Here is a 6,267-nt window from a genome sequence, read left to right as displayed (position 1 = left end):
CACCAGCAGCAGTGTGTTTGTGTGTGTGTGTGTGTGTGTGTGTGTGTGTGTGTGTGTGTGTGTGTGTGTGTGTGTGTGTGTGTGTGTGTGTGTGTGTGTGTGTGTGTGTGTGTGTGTGTGTGTGTGTGTGTGTGTGTATGTGTTTAGTGCAGGTAGAAGGTGCGGTGTGCGTGTGTGTGTGTGTGTGTTCGTGTGTCTGTGTGTGTGTGTGTGTCAGTGTGTGTCAGTGTGTGTATGTTTGGGTTTAGTGCAGAAAGTGCATTGTGCTTGTGTGTGTGTGTGTGTGTGTGTGTGTGTGTGTGTGTGTGTGTGTGTGTGTGTGTGTGTGTGTGTGTGTGTGTGTGTGTGTGTGTGTGTGTGTGTGTGTGTGTGTGTGTGTGTGTGTGTGTGTGCGTGTATGTTTTGAGTTAGTGCAGGTTGAAAGTTCAGTCACAAGTATAGTAGTGCAGGTGGAATGTTCAGTCGCAGATATGGTGGTGGGGGATGGGGGGGGGGGTTGTCAGTGGCCTTGCTGGCTAGAGGCTGACAGTGGAGGGAGAGTGGGTTGAGTGTTCAGCATCTTGATCGCTTGGTGCATTGTGCTGCTCGCCAGCCTGGTGGTACGGGAACGGAGGCGCCTGTACCTCTTTCCAGAGGGCAGGAGGCTGAACAGTTTGTGTGCAGGGTGGCTTGTGTCTTTGATGATCATCAGTGCTTTCCGGGTGAGGCGTGTGGTGTAAATGTCCTGCAGGGAGGGGAGTGGTACTCCAATGATCTTCTTCGCTGTGTTCACAACACGCTGGAGTGTCTTCCTGTTTTTCTCCGTGCAGCTTCCTCCCCACACTGTGATGCAGTTGGACACGACGCTCTCTATGGTTCCTCTGTAGAATGTTGTCATGATGGAGGGTGTAGCACTTGCCTTCTTTAGTTTGCGCAGGAAGTAGAGACGCTGATGGGCCTTCTTCGCCAGTGATGTAGTGTTGGTGGTCCAAGAGAGGTCGTCGCTGATGTGCACTCCAAGGAACTTGGTGCTGCTCACTCTCTCCACAGCATCGCCGTCGATGGTCAGTGGTGGCAGTTGTTTTTGGACCCTTTGGAAGTTGACAACAATCTCCTTGGTCTTGTTGACATTCAGCCTTGACGCAATAAATTATTTTCTGCACCGTAACATAAAGAGTGCGCGTTCAATCCTGGCCGAGGCCTAGCGTTTGCCATTCCATGGAAAATCGAAAAATGGACGCCACAAAATACATCCCCTTCCCCCATCAAAACAGAAGAATAATATACCCTAGAGGAGTTCCTGGATGGGTGCTACACCAGGATGCTGCGTGCAGTGCTTAACATCAGCAATAGTGCACATGTACTGTGACCAATAAAATCCTGTAAGAGGGAATACTTGGGGTGAGAGAGAAGATTGCTGTAAGGAGAATGGGACTTGCAGGACACTGCCAAAGGCACCCAGAACTGCCAGCCAACAAACTGGTGCTGTGGGAACCATCACATGGGCGCCGGTTAAGAGGACGTCCCATACTTACATATGTGGACATACTCAAGAAGAACGCCAGAGCCCAGAGTACCAACGAACTGAAAAGAACTGAAAAGCAAACTGATGTGGAGAACGGGACGACTGCAGAAGCAACGATGGAAGGCCTAGAGATAGAGATATACCAGAGACAGTGGATAAGGCGAACACCCCTGCAAGACAGCAGTGGAGGTTGAGAATAAATGGAGCTCCCTTAGCGCTGTAGATGATGGTAGCACACATCTTGTGCAAGCCGCCACAAAATACCACAGGAAGAGAAGAAGAAGGAGGGGACAATGGCCCCGTAGGAGACCGAAGTCGAGCACACTCGTCTGCATTGTATAGCCGGCAGCATCCCACTGTACCGCATGAGGTAGATAGATTTTGTTGTTACTGAAAAAGTAGCCTAAAAACCTAGAAATCTGCCACCATTTTCATCCGACTAGCACATGGTCTGTTGATTGACTACAACTGGAGAACACTTAGGCTACTTAGTGATGTGTTAAGGAAAAAGTGGAAGCGTTTGTTTTTATTACTTTTTCCTTTTACTTTTGACATATCTGCTTTTGAGTGTTTATGTTTGTTAAGCTGTCTTGTTAGGAAGAAGTCAAAGGTAAAATAAAGTTCAACCATCAATCAAAAGAAAAACAATTAAATTCAATAATAAACAATAGGCTACTGTGCAGGACACAGATGGTGGTGTTTGTATTAGCTTTATTTTGTATGCTTGTTTTGCTAATCCGTCTCCTTTTACACTGACTTTGGGAGCAACTTGGAAGGTCAAATGAAGTTCACACTGTCACCCATGACAAAGAAGACGCGAGAAAAAAAACCAACACTGTTAGGATGTGGATGAGGGACACATTTCCAATGCGCGCGCGCGCGCACGCACGTGCACACACACACACACACACACACACACACACACACACACACACACACACACACACACACACACACACACACACACACACACACACACACACACACACACACACACACACACACACATTTGCTTCCTGGGGAGGCAGCAATGCCAAGTGTCCTCACATCTCTGCTACTCCCAGATAAGAACGGACGGATGGGATGTACATGGAGCATCTGTGTGTGTGTGTGTGTGTGTGTGTGTGTGTGTGTGTGTGTGTGTATGTGTGTGTGCGTGCGTGCGTGTGTGTGCGTGTGTGTGCTTTTGTGTCTGTGCTTGTGTGTGTGCTTATGTGTGTGGGGTGGTATGTGTGTGTGTGTGTGTGTGTGTGTGTGTGTGTGTGTGTGTGTGTGTGTGTGTGTGTGTGTGTGTGTGTGTGTGTGTGTGTGTGTGTGTGTGTGTGTGTGTGCGTCTGTGTGTGTGTGTGTGTGCGTGTGTGTGTGTGTGTGTGTGCGTCTGCGTGTGTGTGTGCGTGTGCGCACATGTGTGTGTGTGGGTGGGTGTGTCAAGGGGGATAGGCGGGTTGTGTGATGTAAGAGGGTAAGAGTCTTATCGACTAGTTGCGACCATGAGGCCAAGCTAAAGAGATCAGTTGGACTCAGCATCATCAGTGGCATCGGGGATCAGAGTTGCCAGATGAGCCTGATGATTTCCATCCCAAAAGATGCTCAAAATCCGCCTGGAAGCACTAACTCCTGCCCTATTTGAACTAAATAGTATTGATGTCTATGGCCATACATTCCCAGAAAAACCTGCCCGGCTGCCCATTTTTAGTCATTTTTTCCCTGCAGACGGCCATCCTAAACAGCCCAATTGGGCGGAAAACATCCCAATCTGGCAACACTGCAGGGAATGGCTGTGGGAATATGCATCTTTTGAGCGCATCCCTTTTTTTTAGATTTCAAGCCTCTTTTACTCAAAAGCTGTGGACGGACACAGTCATACTGTACACACATGCATGTACACGAATACAGTACACAATCTTTGAGCACACAAATACACACATGTGCACACACACGCACGCACGCACACACACACGCACACACACACACACACACATACAAACACACAAATACAGTACACACATACAGATACATGCACACACACAGAGACACACAAGAGTTGAACAATAACTTTCTAAAAGTGAAAGTTTTATCAGAGAAAAGAACGATAAAATTTACCAGCAGTGACAATCATAGTAATTATTTCGTGCAAAGTTATCAGCTCCCTCCACATTTAACATTTCATTGGTGAATTTGTGTTGCATAGGTGATACAGTCTATACTGTATCTTGGATGAATTGATGCATTTTTCGTCGGAGCTGCTGTATTTTATATTCAAACTATCTATGCTTGGAGATGCTGAAGTTTGGGGTGGGCTCTCAGTGGATGTAGGCCTAATATATCTTGAGTAGAGGGTGATGAGTGTTTGGTGGAGATGATGGATCTTTGTGTGTGTGTGTGTGTGTGTGTGTGTGTGTGTGTGTGTGTGTGTGTGTGTGTGTGTGTGTGTGTGTGTGTGTGTGTGTGTGTGTGTGTGTGTGTGTGTGTGTGTGTGTGTGTGTGAGGGGGGGGGGGAGAGCAGCTAGTTCGGTTGTGTGTGTGTGTGTATTTGTATGTGTGCATGTGTGGGTGGGTGCGTGCGTGCGTGGCTAGGTGTGCCTGCCTGCATGTGTGTGCGTACATTTGTGTGTGGCAAAGCGTGCCTGCATGTTTGCCTGCGTATGCGTTTATGTACGGCAAAACATGCCTGCATGCTTACCTGCGTGCATGGCAAGGCTACCGTACGTTTGTGTGTGGCAAGGCGTGCCTGTGTGCATGGCAAAGCAAGCATGCATGCTTGCGTGCGTGCTTGCATGTGTGCGTGCATGTGTGTGCGTGCGTGTGTGTGGGTGAGCGCTTGCATGGGTGTGGATGCATGAATGCGTGCGTGGTGCATGTGTGTGTGGGTGCATGTATCATCATCATGGCCTTTTCATCGCCACCCCCGTTGTGGGCTTCCATATTTCTCCACTAACGTGAACTCTCCATACCGTCATGATTTATGGACAAAAAAGAACTTTCCATTGCCGTTGTGTTGTGTTTTAGTCTCTGTATGTCTTTGAATGTCTGTTCATGTTTTTGTTTGATGTTACATGTTCTGTAAAGCGTCTTTGGGTATTTAGAAAAGCGCTATACAAAATTGATGTATTGTTATTACAGTTTTTTTCAATTGCTAACAAGCTTTTGTCCAAACCTCAGCGACATTTCCTAAACTCTTCATACACCAAGGGCTTTCCATTGCCATACAGTTGACACATTACATACCTTTTTCACACAATTAGCAGTCAATGTATGCATTTCTATTTTTAGCAGTGTGTGCTTTTGAGAAGAAAATGAACTGTTTGGCCAATTGTGAATTGGTAGGTGGTAGTCTGTGTTAAGAGTTTAGAAAAAGTATCCAAAGTATGGGTAAGCGCTTGTTAGCATTTGAACAAAACGGTATTATTATTATGTATGCTTGCGTGGATGCATGCGTGCGTAAGTGCGTTTGTGTGCGACAAGGCTGCCCGGATTAATGCCAGAGTGCCATCACCTCCTCTGTGGGCACACCCAGCTCTGCATGCTAATGATGCCAACCTGCCAAGGCAGGCCTCTCGCTGGGCACCGAGGTCACCTCTGCCGCCATACTCCTCTACACCGTAAACTACACTGTGTTCATATAACACTGAGTGAGTACGACCCACACTGTGAGTGTTATAAACTCAAGTCTCTAAGTGTGGGTGTAAAACTGCACAACTGACTGTCCACCTGTTAAACTGCTTAGTCATTCCTGAGAGTGTTCATAGTAATCTGCAGAAAATATCACCATAAATACACATCATAATTATGTGTATATACACATCATATGTATTTGGTCAGCGACAAGGTATGTAAAAGTTTGACCATTCCATAGTCTCAAATTAACGCTGCGAATCCAACCTGATTGATTATGCAGTGTTAATTCAACATGCAAAGTGTTGAATTTAACAGTACATCGAATAGGACCAGATGGGTTTTAAACAGTGTTGGATAAACAATGCACTGTGCTCACTGTGCGCTGGTTTGTTTGCCAAGTGCCAGGGAAGACCTGGGTGGCATGCACAATGGTTTTGTACTTTTTTACATTGTATGTGTATATACAGTATACTTGGTGATTTTTATGTCTTCTGTCTTGGCACGCCTGGCTGTGTAGCAAGATAGGAGGGCTGCTTAGTCAGCACTTTGGCCGAGGCATTGGGAATTACAATGAGAACAACACCTTGAATAATAAACCAAAAAATGTAACGAGTGAAGAATAGCAGTAACTTACACGCCAGACTCTACATCGCATGTGCCTGTGCCTGAACTGTTATTGAAGTTGCCACATGAACATGTAGGATGCTGCCTGATGAAGGTCTAAGGACCGAAAGCTTGCAAGTCAAGTAAAGCTCCTGCACCTTTTAAACAGATGAGCGGCGGCCTATCACAACTTAAGGATGGAGAAATATAAAATGCAAAAGTGAAGTAAAATGCTGTTGTTTTTAAAATATTTGTACGGATTTTTTTTGCCTTTATTTCCGACAGGATAGTGGTGGAGAGACAAGAAACGAGACGGGGAAGGATCAGCAAATGACCCGGGCCCGGGAATCGAACCTGGACCCGGGAATCGAATATGGGTCACCAGTAACCCAGTGCCCTACCATTAGGTCATGGCAGGGCCATCAACAAGAATGCTTAAAGGGACACTCCACCCATTTGAATTAGGCTTTCCACACCTAGTCATACTTTTGAATGGTCGTGCAACACTCTCAATTCCCCCTGAGTCAGGAGAAATCCGTATT

This window comes from Engraulis encrasicolus, chromosome 1, assembly GCF_034702125.1.
Source record: "Engraulis encrasicolus isolate BLACKSEA-1 chromosome 1, IST_EnEncr_1.0, whole genome shotgun sequence".
Taxonomy (NCBI): domain Eukaryota; kingdom Metazoa; phylum Chordata; class Actinopteri; order Clupeiformes; family Engraulidae; genus Engraulis; species Engraulis encrasicolus.
The sequence above is the reverse complement of the archived record's forward strand: the minus strand, read 5'-3'. Positions refer to the sequence as shown.